Source organism: Macrotis lagotis, chromosome X, assembly GCF_037893015.1.
Source record: "Macrotis lagotis isolate mMagLag1 chromosome X, bilby.v1.9.chrom.fasta, whole genome shotgun sequence".
In the NCBI taxonomy this organism is placed as follows: domain Eukaryota; kingdom Metazoa; phylum Chordata; class Mammalia; order Peramelemorphia; family Peramelidae; genus Macrotis; species Macrotis lagotis.
The window spans coordinates 87,536,562-87,559,471 of record NC_133666.1 but is presented as its reverse complement, the minus strand read 5'-3'; the positions used below and the strand labels follow the sequence as shown (position 1 = coordinate 87,559,471).

The following is a 22,910-nucleotide window of genomic DNA, read 5'->3' as shown; positions in this document are numbered from 1 at the left end:
TTGCCCAAGACCACACAGCTAGGTAATTATTAAGGCTGCATTTGAACTCAGATCCTCCTGACTCCAGGGCCGGTGCTCTATTCACTGCGGCACCTAGCCACCCCTGGACAGACAGTTTTCCATTGGTGGAATGGACGAATGAGAACACTTCATTCCAACAGCTATGAAGTTTGCTGAAGCGGGCATTGTGGAACACTGTGAGCTAGGTTAGACATCAAAGACATCAAGGTCATCCACTGCATCTAGAGCTATCACTAGTTGTCTTGACTCTGTCATCCTACTGCACCATGGTGACTTTAGAAGAGAGAGTGAGACTAATGTCTTCATGCAACTCTGCCTCACTTAAATCCAATTCATGCAGGAATCAAAAGACATCACCCACACCACTTTACTAGTCTGATCTCACAGTCCTGAGGCAACAGACACATGATGAAGCAGCAAGTGTGGATAAACTGGCACATAACCCTATACACAGGCAGCCCAGACCATAAGGTCATATCCATACTGGAAGCAACAGAGGCATTCAACTGCCCCCCTGGACTCTGAGCAGCCTCCTGGGGTGAAGAAGAGTCACCTGAAATTGTCTGTTTATGCAAACATGGCCTTATTACTGTAGCAGGTAATTGAAACACCAAAAAATGAAGAAAACCTACTTCAAAGAAGATTTCACTCACCATAGGAGCATGGAGTGTGTGTGCACTGGTAGAGAACATAAGATCCAATGGGCCCAAAAGATTCGAATACCTAGTGTAAACTTGGCAAATATATTTATGGAGTTATGAGTTATGGAGAATTTACCCAGGCCAAGTGAATACAGGAGAATCAGAAGAAGTGATGCAAGGACACTCTTGAGATCTCTGATAAGAACTTGGGAAATGATTGTACAGCATGGGAAATATTGAAGCAAGACTGCCCAGCAAGGTGTACCCTCATTAGATAGGGTACTGTGTTCTATGAGCAAGGCAGAATGGAAGCAGTTCAAAGGAAATGAGAGATGTGTGAGTTTAAGAGTCAACACCCCAGGTGTTCACATGAACTATTTGTGCCCAACCTGTGATAGAGCATTCTGAGCTCATATTGGTCTAATCAACAACAGTTAGAGACACTGTAACTTGTCTCTAACATAGTGACAGTGTTGAGTTGTTGCTAGTCTAAAATTTTGTTTAATTTGTTTCCAATTATATGCAAAATTAGTGTTAGAAATGAGGCTCTAAAGACCCTCAGATCATAATGGAGAAGTTAACCCAGTACCAGCTTTTACTGCCCACAGCTTTCTCCTTGTAATGATCCTTCGAAACTCAGCCTCAATAAGGAAACTACACACAGAACACCATATTTCATCATTTCATCATATATGTGTGTGTGTGTGTGTGTGTGTGTGTGTGTGTGTGTATATATATATATATATATATATATATATATATATATATGATGCACTCTTTTTTGAAAAATTTTGGGTCTAAAACCTGGGTGTATCTTATCCAGTAGTTGTAGATTTTATTACTTTCATTTGCCACTTTTTCACATTTGTTTTTGAGCTCAGTGCTGTAGATTTCTTTGCTTGCATTTCAACTTTTTATCATTTGATGTCTTTGCCCTCATAGATAGAGATTTTTTTACTTGCATTTTACACTTTTTTGCATTTGTTGTCTTTGTGCTCATTGTTTCCCATTGTTTACCAGTGTATTAGGTTACTGGTTTGCCATGTTCTGCCCAAAAATGGATCAGAAAAGATTTAAAAACAAAGCTGAATTCAAGTTCAAAGTGATCCAGTTTGCAAAATTGAACGAAAATACTGCTGCTGAATGTCAGTTTGGTCCTCCTCTAACTGAGAAAACAGTTGGAGACTGGCTATGGGAAGAAGAAAACTTACTAAAAATGCCACAACAGAAGAATGCTATGAGAGGCAAGGCAGCCAAATGACCTGATTTAGAGAGGGAATCAAAGAGATGTATTGAAGATTAAAGGGCCATTGGAATTCCTGTGTCCACAAAGATGGTTTATCATGGGGGCGGCTAGGTGGCGTAGTGGATAAAGCACCGGCCTTGGAGTCAGTAGTACCTGGGTTCAAATCTTGTCTCAGACACTTAATAATTACCTAGCTGTGTGGCCTTGGGCAAGCCACTTAACAAAAACCTAAAAAAAAAAGATGGTTCATCATGAAGCACGAAGAATTGCTGAGGAAAAAGTAGTGACTGATTTCAAAAGAGGACACAATGGGTGCTTCAGGTTCATGAAATTGTATGGCCTAAGTATGCACACAACACACACAACAGATTTGCCAAGGGAGGGCTTATGGTCAACCACATATGAGAGCACCAACAGGTGAGAAGTCAGACCCTCTCCTAAAATGATTCATCATCAAACGCAGATAAGGATGCGTTTTGACAGTAATGAGGAATTGCATGAATTTTATGATGAATAAAACTTGAATTCAATAACTTTAAATAATACCTTATTCTTAAATTTTCGAGTCCCAAAATGAAGGTGAGTCTTTTTTCATGGGAGTGTCTTATACATGGGAAAATACTGTAAGTGGAGAATCTTTATTTAGAGTTCTTGCTGGAATTGGGCATATCTCCCCTTAGTGGAAAGTGTAATGAATACAGAAGGGAGAACAAGCTTTATATTATTAAATCAACCCAGACCATCCCTTGCAGACCTGATCGGTCCCTTCCCTACCGAAAAACCTTCTTTATTCACCCATTCCATGTTCCTCCTTGATATGTTACTCCTCCCTCATCATGCAAACCACGATCATTTAATGAGGTTCTATGCAGGGTATGTCAGTTACTATGTATGAGGTTCATTAAGCATGTGTACCTGATTCTTGAGTTAACTTTTATCCTACGTAAGACTAGCTAGAGTTGGTTCTAGCCCTTGAGGAGAAAAGTGGGTTCTTCGTGATTTCTTAAAAGGATGCTGCCTTTATTCTGATCAGTTGACCCCCCCCCCTTTATTTTCCTGTGTGAGAAAATCTTGCTGTAACCTTTGCTGATATAGCAAGAGTTAATTCACTTGGGAGTATAATTATAGCTATATATATAGTTTATGAGTTTCATATTTTTCTACCACTCTCCCTTTCCTCCCCAAGGCAGCAAACAATCTGGTAAAAGTCATACATGTTCAATGGCATTTAACTTATTTCCATATTAATCATATTGTGAAAGAAAAATTATCATTAAAGGGGAAAAAAACCAAGTGAAAGAAAAGAAAAAAGTTTTAAAAGATGAACATATTATGTTTTGTTCTGCATTCAGAATCTATAGGTTTTTCCTCTGGATATGCATGGTTTTTACCATAACATGGAGTCTCAGAATTGTCTGTGATCACTGAACTATTGATAAGAGTTTCATTCATATCATAGCTGATAATCTTGCAAGGTTGTTGTTAATGTGATCAGTGTACTCTTGGCACATCACTCAACATCAGGTCTTACAAGTCTTTCCATCCATCTCAAAAGTCTGGCAGTTCATGATTTTTCACAGAAAAAAATAGTACTCCATAATATTCAAATTCCATAACTTATTCAACCATTATCCAACTGATAGGCATTTCTTCAATTTCTAATTCCTTGTGGGACTTTTCCCATTTTATATGGTCTCTTTGGAATATAGACCTAGTTATGGTATTTCTGGATCAAAGGAGATAGACAGTTTCATTTTCTTTGGGGCATAGTTTCAAATTGCTCTCCATAATGGTTGGATCAATTCACAAACTCCAGCAACAGTGCATTACTATTTCAATTTTCCCACATCCTCTCCAACACAACAACAATTTTCCTTTGTTTTCATTGGACTCAATCTATTAGGTGTGAGGCGGAACTTCATAGTTCTTTTAATTTACATTTCTCTAAGCAGTATTGACCTGGAGAATTTTTTCTTTGACAATAAAGAACTTTGATTTCTTCATCTGAAACCTGCCTGTTCATAGACTTTGGCCATTTATCAATTTGAGAATAGCTTGGAGTCTTATAACTTTGAATAAGTTCTTTATGTATTTTAGAAATGAGTCTTTTACCAGAAACATGAGATGTGAATTTTGTTTCCTAGTTTTCTGCATTTTTTTGAATTTTGGTTGGATTGGATTTATTCATGCAAAAACTTTTAAATGTAAGATAATCAAAAAACATCCATATTGCAATTTATAATGTTCTCTATTTCTTGTTTGGTCATAAACTTTTCCCTTTTCCATAGATCCAACAGATAAAGTATTGCTTGCCTCTTAAGGGATCTATATCATCCATTATGTCTAAAGCCTGTACTCAATTTTGACCTTCTTTTGTAAGAGGGTATGAGATGTGAGTCTATGCCTATGCTTCAGAGGAGAATATGAATTGGTATCCAGTCCTGAAGGACATCTTAGAAGAGGACAGAAAGGAGTTTAAAAATCAAATGGAAAAACTGGAAAAAGAAATGCAAGAGAAAATTAACATCTTACAACAAGAAAACAAACCTTATGAAAATAAAATTGGACAAGTGCAAAAAGAAAATAATTCTCTAAAACCACTATTGGGCAAATGGAAAAGGATAACAACTCTCAAAAATAGAATTGGCCAATTTGAAAAGGAGGTGGACTAGGTAAATGAAGAAAATTCTTCACTAAAAAAGACTGGAATCTGTAGAAACTAATGACTTTACGAGATAGCAAGAATCTGTTAAACAAAAATAAAAAAATAGAAGAAAATTTAAAATACCTCATTGGCAAAAGATCTGACCTGAAAAATAGAACCAGAACAGACAATTTAAGAATCATAGGACTATTTGAAAACCTTGAAGAATAAAAAAATCCTGTACTACACAATTCAGGATGATTTCCTGGAACAAGATTGGGAAATAGTCATTGAAAAAATACATCAATCCCTTCCTGAAAGGGATCCCAAAATGAAAACACCAAGGAATATTGTAACCAAACTCCAGAACTATCAGATCAAGGAGAAAATCCTTCATGGGGCTAGAAAGAAACAATTCAAACCAAGGAGTCACAGTCATCTTTACACAGGACCTGGCTGCATCAAAATTAAGGGAACTAAGGGCCTGGGATATGATATTCCAAAGAGCAAGGGAGTTTGGATTACAGCCAAGAATACACTATCCAGCAAAACTGAGCTCTTTTCCTCTTTCAGGGGAAAAGAAGGACATTTATTGAAATAGGAGACTTTTTTATCTTTTCTTATGAAAAGACCAGAGTTAAACAGAAAGTTTGGTCTTTAAGAGATTCAAGAGATTCAAGAAAATGTAAATAGTGGGAAGGAAAAAAATGTTATCCAATAAGATTAAACAGGTTATAACTCCATCTGGGAGGAAGATTCTCATAACTCTTGAGAATTGTAAATCTATTAGAGGGAATATACTTGGGAAGAAGGTATGGACATCCATTACATGTCTATGACCTTGATGGAATGATTTAAAAATAAAATCTCTTTAAAAAGAAGGAAGAGTAAAGGGACAGGAAGATTGGGGGGATGAAATGGGGTAAATTACATCACATGAAGAGGTGAAAAGGACCTATTGCAATAGAGGGGAAGAAGGGAGGAGGTGAGGACCGTCTGAATCATACCCTCATCAGATTTGGCTCAAAGAGAGATTAACATACACTGACTTGGTTGAGTTTAGAAACTTATCTTACCTTTCAAGTATTACTAGGGTGCATGGTTAATACATAAGATATAAGATTTTCCATGGTAAGGCCTTATAGTTTATCTACAGAGAATTACTGACCCACAATTTACCTCTGGTGTACAGAGAATTACTGACCCCCAATTAACCCCTGATGTACAGGGAGGGGAGATGAGCAGAATTGATTTTATGCGTATATTTAAAAGAGTTTGAGCATTTAAAAGAACCGCTGAATGTCCTTGACTGTCCTTGATGAGAACTGGCCAGACTCTCAAGGACATACTTGATTAACACTGCCTATCTTTTCAGGAACTAGTCATTCCCAAATGTAAACACCATAATTCTTGGGGTTTGGGGAGAGGTGGCTCCCTCCTTGGAAAACACAGAAAATTTGGTTTTATTCTCCCCCAAATTGGCAAAAAGCTTTTTTCTTTGCTCTCAAGCTATATAAGATCTAATAGACCTTAGCCTAATTAGAGTATCACCAATGGAGAGGTTGCTCTGTCTGGGACTTTCCTGATAAGGACTCTGAAGGCTGTACCCCAGGATTCCCCAGATACTAATGATACAGATGTTGAAGCTCCCTCGAATCGGTAATATTTTCTCTTAATGTTTATGTTTAGATAGCCTTTGTTCTTCTTTTTATTATATTAGGAGTTATTGGTCCATTTTACAGTAAAACTGATTTATTTCTACTTGTTTTATAATCACTTTATTAAATATACTTTTTAGTTTTATTGGTGTGAAAGTATAATTTTGTAGGAGCAAATAAAAACCAACAGAGGGGAGGAAAAGTGGGAGGGAAGGAGGGACTGATAGAAGGAATGAAAGGAAGAAGGGGGAGGGGAAACGGAAAAGAAAAGGGAAAGGGTTGGATAGAAGGGGGTAAACACTCCAAAACAGGGAGTATTCAGAAGCAAAATACTGGGGAGTAGGGATAAGGTGAAAAAAGGGGGAAAATACAAAAAGAGAGGAGATAGCATGGAGGGCAATAAAGAGCTAATGATTATAACTGTGAATGTGAATGGTATGAAATCTCCTATAAAACAGAAGTGGATAGCAGAGTGCATTAAAAACCAGAATCCCACAATATGCTGCTTACAAGAAATGCCTTTGAAGTAAAAAGATACATACAGAGTAAAGGTAAAATGGAGCAAAATATAATATGCTTCAGAGCAAATGAAAAAAGCAGGGGTAACAATCCTTATCTCAAACAAAGCAGCTGTGCAGAAATAGATCTCATTAAAAGAGATAAAGAAGGAAACTATATCCTCCTAAAAGGTACCAAACAGAAGGGAGTAATCTCAATACTAAATAAGTATGCCTCAAGTTGTATAGTATCCAAATTCTTAGAGGAGAAGCTCCATAAGTTACAGGAAGACTGGTGGGAGACCTCAATCTCCCTCTCAGAATTAGATGAATCTAACCATAAAATAAACAAGAAAGAAGTTAAGGATATGAATAGAATCTTAGAAAACATTGATATGACAGACCTCTGGAGAAAATTGAATGGGGATAGAAAGGAATATACCTTTTTTCTGAAATGCATAGCACCTACATAAAATGTAATCATATATTAAGGCATAACAAACTCATAATCAAATGCAGAAAGGCATAAATATATCCTCTTTAGAACATGATTCAATAAAAATCACGTGCAATAAAGGGTCATGGAGAGATAGACCTAAAACTTATTGGAAACTAAATAAAATAATTTTAAAGAATGAGTTTATCAACAACAAATTATGGAAGCAATTAAGGATTTCATCCAAGACAATGACAATAATGAGACAACATGCCACAACTTATGGTATACAGAAAAAATAGTTATTAGGGGATATATTATATCTCTTAATGCTTACATGAATATGATAGAGAAAGACGAAATCAATGAATTGAGAACAGAACTAAAAAAAGGTAGAGAAAGAACAAATAAAAAACTCCCATTAAGTACCAAATTAGAAATTATGAAAAGTAAGGTTAAGTTACTAAAATTGAAAGCAAGAAAACTATTGAGCTTATAAATAAAATCAAGAGTTGGTTTTATGAAAAAATACAATAAAAGAGATACAGCTTTGGTTAATTTGATTTAAAAAAAAAGAAAGAAGAAAACCAAATTACTAGTATCAAAAATGAAAGAGGTGAACTCACCATCAATGAGGAGAAAATTAAAGTAATAATTCAGAACTAATTTGCCCAAATGTATACTAATAAATCTGATAATCTAAGTGAAATGGGTGAATATTTACAAAAATATAAATTTCCCAGGTTAAAAAAGGAGGAAATTAAATACTTAAATACCAAAATATCTATAGATTACCCTATCTCAGAAAAAGAAATTTAACAGCCCATCAATGAACTCCATAAGAAAAAAATCTATAGGGCCAGTTGGATTAACAAGTGAATCCTATCAAATACTCAAGGAATAATGGATTTTTCCTTAAAATGATAAGCAAGAATCTATCATCTGAAACTGTCAACAAGCATTATATGCAATGGGGATAAGCTAGAAAAATTCCTGGCAGTGAAATGAGTCAGGGAATAGTCAGGAGGATGAGAGTTCAAATCCAGCCTCAGACATTTGAGACTCACTAGCTGTGTGAACTTGGGCAAGTCATTTAACACTGATTATCTTGTACCCAGAGCCATCTCCAAACATCCTGATTCATATCTGGCCACTGGACTCAGATGACTCTGGAGGAGAATGTGCTGGTAACTTAATGCAGCTCCACCTCACTCAAATCCAATTCATGTGCTTATCACGCCATCACCTACTTGATGTCATGATCTTCTTTGAAAATGAAGGACAAAATATCATCAGAAGAATTCCCAATATGATCAGGGTTGAAACGAGGATGCCAGTTATCATCACTATCATTCAACATTGTATTAGAAATGTTAGCTTTAGCAATAAGAGAAGAAAAAGTAATTGAAGAAATTAGAATTAGTAATGAATAAGAAACTCTTATTCTTTGCAGATGATATGATGGTATACTTAGAGAACCCTGGAAAATCTTCCAAAAAGCTAATGTAAACAATTAGGAACTTTAATGATATCACAGAATATAAAACAAATCCACAACAATCCTCAGCATTTCTTTATAATACTAACAAGATACGGCAGCAAGAGATAGAATGAGAAATCTCATTTTAAATAACTTCAGACATTCTAAAATAATTGAGACTCTACCTGCCAAGGCAGATATAGAAACATTATTAAAAAAACCATAAAACACTTTTCATACAAATAAAATAAGATCTAAATAATTGGGGAAAATAACAATTGTATGGGTAGGTTGAATTAATATAATAAAAATGGGGTGACTAGGTGGCACAGTGGATAGAGCACTGGCTCTGAAGTCAGGAGTACTTGAGTTCAAATCCAGCCTCAGACACTTAATAATTACCTAGCTGTGTGGCCTTGGGCAAGCCACTTAATCCCGTTTGCCTTGCAAAAACCTAAATATGTATGTATATATATATATATATATGTATATATATATATACATACATATATATTTCTACCTAAATTAAACTACTTAGTAAGTGCCATATCAATTCAATCCAACTTCCAAAAATTGCTTTAGTGAGCTAGAAAACATAGTAACAATCATATGGAGGAACATAATTCAAGACTATCAAAGGAACTGATGGAAAAAATGCAAAAGAAGGCAGCCTAGCCATAAAAGATCTAAAATTATATTATAAAGCATCAGTTAGCAAAACTTTCTGGTACTGACTAAGAAATAGAGTGGTAGATCAGTGGAATTGATGAGATGCAAAAAAGAGAGCAAGAAATGACTATAGTAATCTATTGTTTGATAAACCCAAAGAGTTCAGCTTCTAGGTTAAGAAATCACTTTGATAAAAACTGCTGGGAAAATTGGAAGACAGTAGGGCAGAAAGTAGGATTAGATCAACATCTTACACCCTATACCAAGATAATATTAAAATAGGTGAAGGATTTAGACATAAAAGACAATATTATAAGCAAATTAGCAGAACAAGGCATAGTCTGTGTGTCAGATCCATGGAAAGGAGAACAGTTTATGACAAAAGATATAGACAATATTATAAAAAACAACCTGGTTAATTTTGATTACATTTAATTAAAAAGTTTTTGCACAAACAAAACCACTGTTACTAAGATCAGAAGGAATGAAGTAAATTAATTTTTACCATTAGTCTTTCAGACAAAGGACTCCTTTCTGAAATATATAGATAGCTGAGTCAAATTTATAAAAAAAAAGCCATTCCCCAGTTGACAAATGATCAAAGGATATGCAAAGGCAATTCTCAGAAAAAGAAATCAAAGCTTTCTATAATCATAAGAAAAATTGCTCTAAATCATTATTGATTAGAGAAATGCAAATAAAGTATCTCTGAGGTACCACCTCACACCTCTCAGATTGGCCAATATAATCAGAAAGGATAATGATCAATGTTGGAGGGAATGCGGGGAATCTGGGAGACTAATGCATTGTTGGTTGAGTTGTGAACTGATTCCACCTTTCTGGAGCACAATTTGCAATTACACTCAAAGGGCAATAAGAATATGCATAGCCTGGGATCCAACAAAACCTCTACTTGGTCTACATCCTGATGAGATCATGAAAAAGGGTAAGAATCCCACGTATAGAAAAATATTCAAAACAGCTTGGGTTGTTGTGCCAAAGAATTGGAAATCAAAGGGATGTCAATCAATTAGGGAATGGCTGAACAAATTGTGGCATATGAATGTGAAGGAATGTGATGTTCTATAAGGAATCATGAGGGATGGGATTTCATAAAAGCCTGGAAAAACTTTCAGTAATTGATGTAGAGTGAGATGAGCGGAACTAGAAGGATATTATACACACTAACAACAAAGAGTGATGATAATCCCTGATGGACTTGCTCACTCCATCAGTGCAATAATGAAAAGGGACAATTTTAAGGAATTTGTGATGGAGAATACCATCTGTATCCAGAGAAGGACCTGTGAAGTTTAAATAAAGACCAAAGCTGATTATCTTCAATTTTTAAAAGTTGTCATGTAATATGCAATTTTGCTATCTTTTTTTTCTCTTTTGGATCTGATTCTTCTCTCACAACAAATTCAATTTAGATCTTTGCTTATCATGGATGCAAATATAAAGCCTATATAAGATTGCCTTTTGTTGTGAGGAGGAGGGGGAAGGGAGGGAGGGAGGGAGAAAACTGTAAAACTGAGAACTTTGCAAAAAAAAATGATTGGTAGAAACTACCACTGGATATAATTGGAAAACAAAGAAAATATTTATATATAAAAAAGAAAAGGATTTCAAAATGAGCAAAAAAATTCACATTTCAAATCTGAGTGTACTCATCAATTACAAAATATGGTCATTCAATAAAACTATCTTTAAACATTCGTGGTGTGAACATTAATGCACACACACACAAACATATGCAAAAAAAACTACCAAGGAAAGAATAATTAATAAAATAAATTGTCATGTCACAAGATTTAAAGGAGAAAAAGAAAGGACAATTTACAAATAACTGTACTGACAAAAATCCTGTAAACTCATTTCTGTAGTTTTTTTCCTCATTTTACAGATGAAGAAACTTTTCCACAGAGGTATAAAATGACTCATTAGAATAATGACCACAGTGGGGGAAATATATTAGACTGTAATACTGAGGATAGACCAATGGCTACCTCAAAGGGGAGGAGAAAGCTTTTCAAACTGCATATAAGGATAGACACTGATGCAATTAGGGGCCTTTCCCCTCCAGTGGAAATGGCCTTTTTCTGTAGAAAAGTTAATTATTTAATAAAAAGCTCTTTTAAACAAAAAAAGAAATGGAGTTTGGATCAATGGAATGGAATAGGTACAAAAGAAACAGTAGCAAATGACTACAGTAATCTATTGTTTGACAAACCCAAAGACAATAGCTTCTGGGTTAAGAACTCACTATAATTAATTGCAGCTATTCTGAGGGAGATGAGAGGAAAGAAAATAAAGACTTGCACAGCAGAGAACAGAAAAGAACCAAGGAAACCAAGGAAACCAAGGAAACCAAGGAAACCAAGGAAACAAAGAAAAGATAAACAGTTTTGAAAACAATGTGTAATATTTCTTCATACACAAATTTATGCTTGATATTGTAAATCCTCTCTTATGTTTTGCTGTGTACCTGACAACTTTTTTAAAATTAAAAAAAAATCAATCTTTCTTCTTAAGCTTACATTTTGCTGAGGCACAGAGATGACATACTTATCAAATTTTGGATAAGTGGGAACAAGTCACAAAAAGATACAAATATGTTTGGATATATAGAAATAAATGAAGGGCTGAAGTCAATCAGAAAATCCTAATAACAGGATAGAAAGTCCAACTTTACAACTAAGTAAAAAAATATTTTGGCAATTAGAAGATGGAGGAAATCTGAATTAATAAAGGTATTTATGTGGAAAATGACTTGTGGAACTTAATTAACTAAAGGTAAAAACAAATCAACACTGTGAACTGGTTGTCCAAAACAGGGAAATCCTTCTTTAGCTGTTTTTAAGGGAATCCTAGTGACTAGAACAAGATCAAAACTGCAGACAGTAGGAATAGAAGGAAGAGGTGCAAGGGCAAAATTTAGGCTGCTTATCAGAAAAAAAAAACTCATAATTAATAAGAGTTGTCCAAAGCAGAATGAACTGCCTAAGGATGGGGAGTGTAGGGGTCTCCTTCAAATTTGAAGCAAAGCATAACCTCTAGTCTGGCAGATTACACAGAGGATGCTTTCTCAGTCATGAGCTGAACTAGATAGTCTCTGACATCCTTTACAAATGTGGCACTCATTTTGACATAATTCCTATAGGCACACTGGTTTGAATCAGTAGGTTCCACCTGTCTCTTTGGAGTCATCTAGACCTAAACTGGCTGCTGATAGCATGCCTTCCACCTGCCCAAACTAGAGGAAGGGGGGGGGTGCTTTCTGAAATTCTAACTGGGAAGCTGTGGGAAATCTGCCCAGGTTCTTTTCATCTCTACCACCATCTCTTCCTACCCTAAGCCAAATCAACACTTTAACTCTTCTGGTCAGGATTTCCAAGCTAAGCAGATGCAGAGCATTAATGTTTTTCCTTTTCTGAAGAAATACAAAATTTCTTGAAGTAATGATTGCCATAATTTACCTGCTGTTACTACAAAAGACATAAGAGAGTGGAGAAATTGGAGAAAATCTCAGAAAGAAGGCACTATGATTAAAGAAGACTAGGAAAGCTTTCTCATACAAGGTAGGTCTTTAGCTGAGCTTTAATGTTATAAAATATAATTGAAGGAATAATAAAGTAATAATAATAACTAATATCTGAATGGCACATACTAGGTGGTGGTGTTGGACCACTCAAAATTCAATAAACTAGAGAAAAAGTCGATCAATGAACTGGGTATGAAACCACAGCATCAACAACAAAAAAGATGAAGTTTAAAAAGACTCAATTAAACACCAAATTGAATATCATGAAAATCAAAGTATAGATTCATAAAAATCAAAGTAAAAATATCCTGTAAATAAAGTAATAATAAAACTGTGATTGCTTTAGAAAAATTTAATAAAATAAACAACTGAACTTGATTTAAAAACCAAATAATGTAATTAAATTACCAGTATACTTAATGAGGAGCTATTTGGCTTAATTCATGCCAATAAATTTAATAATTTAAATCAGGCCTGTCCTCTTACTTTTAAAAGTTTTTATGAAAACAATAAATAATATATTTTGATTTGCCATTTCAGTGAGAGCTCTGCTGTAATTCAGCTCCATTTACTAAAGCATTTAGTAAACCCACAGGTTGCCATATAAAATTACCCTGCAGGCCACATGCACCTGCTGGCTGCATTTTGGACAGCCCTGATCTAAATGAAATTAATGAACATTTACAAAAATATAAATTATCCAAATTCAGAAAAGAAGAAATATAATACAGGTTTAATAACCCTATTGTAGAAAAAAGGAAACTAAACTAGCCAATCAACACACTCCCTAAGAAAAAAATTCCCAGGACTAGATGGATTTACAAATGAATTCTCCCAAACATTTGAGGAAAGACAATTAAACCTAATGTTTTAAACTACTTGGAAAAAAATAGGTAAAGAATAAATTCCACCAAGTTCCTCTTATGCCACAAAGACAATATTCATAACTATAATTAATGGCTTGTAAGTATTAATACATAGTCCAGAGTGATGAAAATGGCTTTTATTCTTCTCTGCAAAGAAGGATCATCCGTCTTAATGAAAGAAGGCTCCATTTTGAATAATGTCCAGTCTTATATGTAGTTTGAAAGGTTTGTTACTCTACTTCATGCCAATCATTGTTTGGGGATACAATCTAATTAATACATTTACCCCTAAATGTTTTCCCCACACTGGTCATTACACTAATGAGGAGAGGGGAGTGAACAGTAATATGCATGAACCTCCTTGAGCAAGTGCACTTGTAAAGGACAAGGACCATAGGTCAACTGGGAACCAAATAGGGCAGGCTGGATCTAATCTCAGGTATCATCAGATCAGGGTCAATTCCTTTGTCTTACACTCACATACCTGACCATAGGTACAATCACAGGCAGACCCCAGTCTTTGTAATATAATCTAACAATCTCCCCTTACATTCCTGTGGAAACCAAACACCCCACATTCCTCACAATAACAAAATCAGGAAGATCAGAAACAGAGAAAGAAATACTTTCACTATGCAGAAAATATGATATACTTGCAAAATCCTATTTGATCAACTAAAAAACTAGGTGAAATAATTCACAACTTCAGAAAAGTTGCAGCAGCAACATCTCTATACATTATTAGGAAAGTCTAGCAGGAAAAGAGCCAAAGGAAAACTCCTTTTAAAATAACAGTAGATAATATAAAATAGTTGGAAAGCTATTTGTCAAGGCAAATCCAGTAACTATATGATTAAAGTTGCAAAATACTATTCATTTAAATAAAATCAGATCTAAACAACTAGAGAAATATTAATTGCTCATGAATAGGTCAAGCTAAAATAACAAAATGACAATTCTATGTAATTTCCATACCAATAAAACTATCAAAAAATTTCACGAACTAGAAAAAAAATAAGAAAATTCATCTGGAAGACCAAAAGCTCAAGAATATCAAGGGAATCAATGAAAACAATGTTATGGAAGGCAACCTTATAGTGCCAGATTTCAAACTTCATAATGAAGCAGTAAGCATCAAAGCTATCTGGTACTGATGAAGAAAAAGAGTGGGAGCTCAGTGGGATAGATTAGGTATACAACATACAGTGGTCAATGATCAATGATTTGGGATCAAGAAATCATCATTTGACAAAATATCCTGGGAAAAACAAAAATCAATTTGGTAGAAACCATGTCAAAATGGGCCCATTATTTAGACAAAAGGGTGAAATCATAAGCAAATTAGGGGAACAAGGAGTAATTTATCTGTCAGGTTTATGGTTAAAGGAAGAATTTATGATGAAACAAGAAACAGGGAGCAATAGAAAATATAAAATGAATAATTTGGATTATAGCATCTTCAAAAACTTTTCCAAAAACAAAATCAAGGCAGACAAAGTTTGAATGGGAGCAGGAAACATGGGAGTAATTTATAGCAAGTTTCTGTAATAAAGGTCTCATTTCTCAAAAATTGAGAAAACAGAGTCAGATTTATACTAATTATGAATCATTCCTTATTTGTTAAATGATCAAAGGATATAAAGAGCAGTTTTCAAAAGAAGAAATGAAAGCTCTCTATAGTTGCATGAAAAAAAATTTCTCCATCACTACTGATAAGAGACATGCAAATTGGAACAACCCTTAGATACCACTTCAAACCTATCAGATTAACTACTATGATAGAAAAGAAAATGACTAATGTTGGAGAGGATAGGGAAAAATAGGAACACTGATGGACTGTTGGTCTAACATTGTGAACTGCTTCATCCACTCTGGAGAGCAATCTAGATCTATGCCCAAAGAGCTGGAAAACTATTCATGCTTTTTGATCCTATACCATCAGTACTAAGTGGTAACTAACACACTCCCAAAATAGAACGAAAAGGGCCTATATATACTAAAATATTTATAGCAGTCCTTTTTGGGGAGGTAAAGAATTGGAAGTTGAGGAGATGCTACTCAACTGAGGAATGGTTGAAAAAGTTGTGGTATATGCTCATGATGAAATAAAAAACTGTTCTTGAAGAAATTACAAGATGGTTTCAGAAAAGTCTGGAATGACTTACATGAAGTGATACAAAGTGAAATGAACAGAAACAGAATTCTCAGCAGTACAATGATCCAAAACAGATCTAAAGACTAAGGATGAAAAATATTATCCATTTCCAGATAAACTGAATACAGACTGAAAAATACCTTTTGAACTTCATTATTTTTGTATTTTTAGTCTGTTTTTGTTTCTAATATGAATAGCTTGTAAATGTTCTGCATGACAATTCGTGCATAATCGATATCAAATTGCTTTCCTTCTAAGGAGAGAGAGGATAAAGCAAGGAAAATAATTTGAAACAAAAAAGTTTTCTTTAATGAATATGGAAACATTTTATATTTAGTTCTAACTATAAAAATTATATATAAAACTAATATATGAATAAACTCAGTTAAAAAAATAAGCAACAAATGAATGAATAAAACAAAAGATTCCTTCCTTGGACTGCTAGTTAAAGTGCCACCTAGGTCCTTCTATGGAGTATCTCTAGAAGGTGAGGTCACCAATCCAATGCAACTAAAATATCCAAATTTCTGAAATGAAAGGTTTGAATAAATTCAAGCCACTTAATTTTTCTCTTTTCTCCACTATCTATGTCATATGGCTCCTGGTGATAATTTCTGATAAAACAACAAGCATTTACTTGGCAAAGATTATTCCTCAAGCAGTGTTCTTAATCTTGAGAATATTAAGAAAGACAGAATAGTCAGCTTCAGCCCATAAAGATTTCACAGTCTAATGAAGAAGAAATCAGAGTGTAATGACATAAACAATTAAGCAAAACAAAATAAATAAGCTGAAATTCCAGAGGAAGATTGATCTATATCTTGAAGAAAGACATGGACACCAGGAAGCAAAAGTCAGGAGAAAGATCGTTCCAGAAATGTGAGTATGATAGCCAATAAAAATAGTTTGGATTTGGGAGGTGAACTAAATGGAGCAAGAAGTAACGAGAAGGCCAATGTCCCTGAAATGTTGAGTATGTAGAGAGCAGTAACTTTTAAGATGTCTGGGAAGATATGAAGGGGACCTGTGGTGAGATGGTTTTCCTTGATTCAAATGAATTGTGAAATCAATTAGCAGATTTTTTAAAAATGTAATTTTTAACATATATGACACTTACATGTAAATTAATTTTTAACATTTAGAAAATTTTTTAGTTCCAAATTCTCTCTCTCCCACCCTATCCTTGAGGTGACAAATACTTTGATTTGATTACACATATGAGATCATGCCAAATATATTTCCACCTTAGCCATTTTGCTAAAGAAAACACAAACAAAATGAAACAGCAAAAACCCATAAAGTTTACACAAAGGTAAGTTTCAATCTACATTCCAAGTTCACCATTTCTCTCTTTGGAGGTGGACACCACTATTCATCACGGGGCATTTGGAATTGTCTTAGATCACTTGACCAGAGTAACCAAGTGTTTCTCAATTGATCATCCTTTTCAGTATTATTGTACCAGGTTCTCCTAGCTCTGGACATTTCACTTTGCACAAGGTCATATAAGCATTCCTAGGGTTTTCTGAAACCAACCTACTCAACATTTTTATAGCACAATAGTATTCCATCCCAATCCTATTTCTCAACTTATTTATTCCCAAAGGATTGTATCCCAAGACTTCCCATTATTTGGTCACACAAAAAGAACTGCTATGAATATTTTTTTTGTATGAATAGGTCCCTTTCCATTTTCTTTGATCTCTAAAGGATAGAGCTCTTTGCTGGCTTAAAGGTTATGCATCAATTTGCAGGCCAATTCGGTGAAGGTGCCATAGACAGCTGAGAAAAAAAGGATACAGACACTTTTGGATTTATATAAGAGCAATGTTTCACAGATCTCTACATACAGCAATTTTAAATAATGTGAATTTGCTCACTGAAATGAGAAAGGATGGGATTGTGTACCCATGGAGGAAGGAGGCTAGCATATGTTTAAGGGCATGTAGAGTCTAGGTACAGAGAAACCACACAAGGAAAAACACTCAAGTACCAGGGCCAGCCATGTGGGGCTTGGCTAGAAATTACCAAAATTGTAGGGGGCCAACAAGAGGGGACCAGACACAAACAGACAGGAAACAATGGTCAACATGTGGGGGCCAGGAACAGTTATGCTGTAACAAAATGCAGATGGATGAAGACATGAGGACCAAAAGTGGTACAAGTGAGATAAATGAGGTTTTGGAAGAGTTGAACCAAGCCCTGACCAGCAGTTGTGGCAGAAGTCTCTCTCCACATCTCTTCTTCTACTTTCATCTTGGATATGGTTAATTTTAGGGAGTTGGGGGAACTGGAAAGGTGAGAAACCAGGGAGCACCAAGCCAAGGGGCAGGAAAGGAGAGAAAGGACACAATACTGAATATTAAAGTTCACATTTGTGAAGTTGTGATGCAGATTTCTTTCAGAATTTTTTACTTCAAATTGAACTTGGATAAACTTAATTTAGCTTAAATGAAAATTGATGTACTTTTATATTCACATTCAGTATTCTCTATAGGTCTGTCATAGCCGACTTCTCTAAAATTTTATTCTTCTCTTAGACTTCTTTCTTAATTATTTTATGACTAGGTTAAGCTAGCTCTGAAAGCAGAAAGCTGAGTTCCATCAGTAATATATTTTTTATTTCCTCGTGCATTTCAATTAATTATTGTTTCAAGTATTTGGAGGCTATGCCATTTTCTGAACACATATTTAGCAATGATATTAATTACTACATTGACTTTTATTCCTTTCATCAATATATAATTTCCTTGCTTATCACCACTAGTTAGGGTTATTTTTATGTTTTTGGTTTGTCTGAGATTATGATTGTTACCCTTGCCTTTTTTACTTCAGATGAAGCATAATAGATTCTCTTCCAGGAAATTATTTTAACTTTGTGTATGTGTTTCTCAAGTTAGTTTCTTGTTAAAAAAACACAAAATTTTGGATTCTGATTTCTAATTCTTTCTGTTAGCTGTTCCTCTTTCTGGGATGAGTTCTTCCAATTTTTACTCACATTTATGAATACTAACTGCATTTTCCTCCTTCATAAAATTTTCTATTTCTCTCTCTCTCTCTCTCTCTCTCTCTCTCTCTCTCTCTCTCTGTCTCTCCCTTTTCCATCTCTGTCTTTCTCTGTATCTCATTCTCAGTCTCACTTTGTCTCTCTGTCTGTCTCTTTTCATTTTTGTCTCTGTCTTTCACTCTTTGTCTCAGTCTCTTTGTCTCTCTCTTTCCATTTCTGTCCCTGTCTCTCCTTTTTCTGCTCTGAAGTTTGTTTTACTTCTGACCAGTGCCTTCTTTTATTTTCCCCCTCTATTTTGAGTCCCTTTGCTGTTAACCAATTCCTTACTTCTTTATTAGGTAAGGATTGATTTACCTAAGATAGGATTTGAATTACCAATTTTATACATTTATATATATATATATATATAAATGTATAAAATAAAATAAAGAATAAATTCTTAACAGATATATATGCCTACAATCATACATATATACATGTATGTGTGTATAGAGAGATAGATAAAGATATGTAAATGATGTTTCCTTTTTTTGAACCAATTTAGATATCAACAAGGTTTAAGTCTTGTCCTCCTCCACCATTTTATTTCTTAAAAGTCTTTGTTAAATTTCTTCCTTGATGGTCTTTTATCTAAGATAATTTTCCTTATCCTTTCTCTCTCATTTTCCCTTGTCCCAGTGAATTCCTCTTTTTCATATATTCATTTTTTATATATATTAACATAATCAACTCACTTCTACACCTTTGCTCTAAGTTTTACTAACTTCTCTAATAAAAAAATTCATAGAAGATATATACATCTTATTCCCTTTTAGAAAGGTATACAGTTTAATTTTCTTTATTGTTTCTTTTTTGTGTTTACCTTTTCATGCTCCTCTTGAGTCTTGGAGGTGAAAGTCAAATTGTCTGTTCAGCTCTGGTCTTTTGCTCAGGAATGCTTGAAATGCCTCTATTTCATTAAATATTCATTTTACCTTGAAGGACCGTACTCCATCTAGAGTGAGCCTGTGGTAACCAGAATGTTTTCACAGACAGTATCTCCGGCCACAGTTGTCTTGTCCTCTGAACGTTATGAATATATCTGTTTTCCCAGAAAGTAAGTGCGTACTAGTCAGTATGTTTTCAAAGACACTGTCTCCAGCCACAAGTATCTTCTCCTCTGAGGGTTCTGAATCTAGATGTGTTTCCACAGAGAGCAACCCTGGAATAAAAAGAATGTTCTCAGACAGAGTGTCTCCAGCTATAAATATATTCACCTCTAAATGTTATGGATTTGTGCAGATTTCCTTTTTTTCCCTGAAACAAAAAACAAATACAATTTCTCTGGTGGGATAGCTCTCAACGAGGGTAGTGACACATGGGATACCATTATGTAAGAAATAGGAATGCTATTTTTAAAACAGAAGTCAAGAATCTCAATTAGTAGAGGGGGGAGGGAAGAAAGAAAGGGATTTTCGATACACATAGAGACCACTGCGACTGCTGGATCAAAGCCTTGACTTAAGATCTATGGCAATGAGGAAGGAGTCCCTGACCCTGCTCGGTCTACTGATGTGTCTTCTTTTCATCCATGCTTGGGTAATGGGTGCCGTCATCAGCCTTCCACATGTCATCTGTCCCCTCGTGCCTTTGGCTACCTCCAGCCCTCACGTGTCTTCCTCCTGGTTCCAAACAGGACCTCATGTGGCTGGCTCCAGGACCCACATGTTCCTTCTCCTGTTCTTGCTTTTCTGTCACTGGCCACCCTGTCTCCTTGAACCAGGTACAGAGTTCCTTCCTCCATGGACTCATGAGTCCCTTCCTGCTTCCTTCTATATCTTCCCTAGATCAGTGGGAAACTGTATATTTGATAAAAATCAGAATGGATGAATGTAATGGAAAGTGGCAATAACTTGACAGAGCAACAACCCACAGTACATATCAAATTAAACGACAAATAGAGGAATTAAATAGAAAAAGATCAGTGGCAACTTAGAGGAATGAGGAGGAAATTATTTTCCTATCTATGAATTGGGGAAGATGTCATAACATAACAAGATGCAGCAAGGATCACTTTGCCACTACAAAGCAAAATGTCTTCACTAAAAAAATCTAATGCAGTTAATTAATTCATAATGGTAACAATTAACTGAGGGGAAAAAAACATCTTTGTAGGAATGTTCTCCAAACAACATTGCGTATGCAAGAAATACAAGGAACTGATTCCAGTAGGACTAATTAAGAGCCATTCTCCAAAAAGTCAAAGGATATGAACAGGAAGATTTCAAAGGAAGAAATCAAAGCTAATATTGACCATATGACAAAATGTTTCTAATCCCTAATGATTAGAGAAATATAAATTAAAACAAACTCTTCTTTCAGTCTGTAAATTCCAGAGATCCACAGATTCATAGAGAGTCCACTTTTTCTTTTGAACAGAAACATGTTTGAAAATGACCCTATCACCAGTGCTTGCTGAAAACAGAAAAAAAATTAATAAACCATTAAATTAAAAGTCACTAAATAAACAAGATGATGGGGAGAAGAGGAGGGGAAGTGTCCATAGGCTGTCTGCTCTTGCCCCACCCCCAAAGCTATGCCAGCTCAAAGGACATTTACCACTATTAACTGTCCAGTGACTTGCCAGTACCCCATTACATGCCCACCTTGAACCTGAACTGAGCTATTTCTGGCACTCCATCCACCTTGACCAGCCTGGCACAAGAGAGGTAATTGCTCAGAAATTCCTAGACTGACTGACACTGTACAAATAAAACTCCAGATTGTAGAGCCTGAAGGGCCAAGATCTTATTGTATGTTAGAATTGGACAGGAAGATCAATCACCACAGCAACTGTATACATATAAAAGTTGGCAGAACTGGGAATGCCACTCTTAGACTCAAAAAACTTGAAAAAGTGCAGAGCTAAGAATCAGTAAAATAAGAGTGAGGCAGTTCCTTAGTGCTTAAGTTTTAAGTCAACTCAGTTTTGAAATCAACAATTTCTGGGGCATCTAATGAATGGACACACAATGCAAATGTTCTCAGAGGAGGGGCAGGGTGTAAGATAGAAGAAGGGTGGAAAGGAAGGGCAACAGCCCTCCCAGGGAAGTCCCCAACCTAAATGGGCTGGCTCTGACTGCTGCTTCCAATTATTGACATTTATTCCTTTGCATCAAAAAGGACCATTCCACCAAATTGGATATTGCTTTATCATAATGATAGTAAATAACTAAACATATATTTGAGTGGCTCAGAAAGAGGACATGGGGACAGGCAATGGGACTGTGCAATAAAGTGCTTCTTACTAAAGCATCCTTGGTTTTCTTTTCTTTTGACCTATGCATTTTTAATAGATATTTCATTTTCTGTCCTTGGAAAGACTGGGCATTTTTCTTGATGATATAAAATGGGGAAAAATGAGACAAGTGTTACAGAGAGCACAGAACCTGGCAGATAGGAGTAGTTCAATGGGAATGGGACTAAGGGAAAAGAAAAAAACCACTGGATAGGAAGAAAAAGCAAAAGAGAAATTTTTAAAAAGTGAACAGTTTTCATTCAGATTTTGTGGATTTTTTTGACTTGTTTTTTCATCTGGATGTGGATGACTTTGTCCATAACACATCTCCCAGAGTTGTCTTAGCTGTCTGAGTTGCTGAGGGGAGCTGTATCCACCATAGTTGATCAACTCACAATGTTGTTGATAATGTATCCAATGATCTCTGGGGTTTGTTCCATTTGCTCAGCATCAGTTCCTGTAATTCTTTTCATACTTATCTGGAGTTTGACCATTCATGGCTTCCTATAGGAAAATAGTACCCCATAGCATTCCTATATCATGACTTGTTCAGTCATTCCCCTTAGTCTTAATTCCTCACACACAAAAGAACTAATATGCAAACACATTAAACACAAATGTTTATTGTTCATCACTGAGGGGAGGGTTGTGTGAAGGGAGGGTGGAAGAAAAATAACAACATAATTCATCTTGATAACTAATGAAAAAAATGTATTGGACAGTGATCTAGCAATACAGATTTCAAACTAAAACACAGAGGTATTCAAGA

The 22,910-nt window shown here is 35.2% G+C and overlaps 1 long non-coding RNA gene across 1 annotated transcript in view; it reads right to left on the bottom strand.

The window, feature by feature from the left end:
• LOC141497542 (uncharacterized) overlaps positions 1-22,910 on the bottom strand; it is a 48,198-nt gene that overhangs the window by 7,536 nt on the left and 17,752 nt on the right. Inside the window, exon 2 of the long non-coding RNA XR_012471351.1 lies at positions 19,727-20,065. This is a non-coding gene — a long non-coding RNA (uncharacterized LOC141497542). The remainder of the gene's footprint in view (positions 1-19,726; positions 20,066-22,910) is intronic.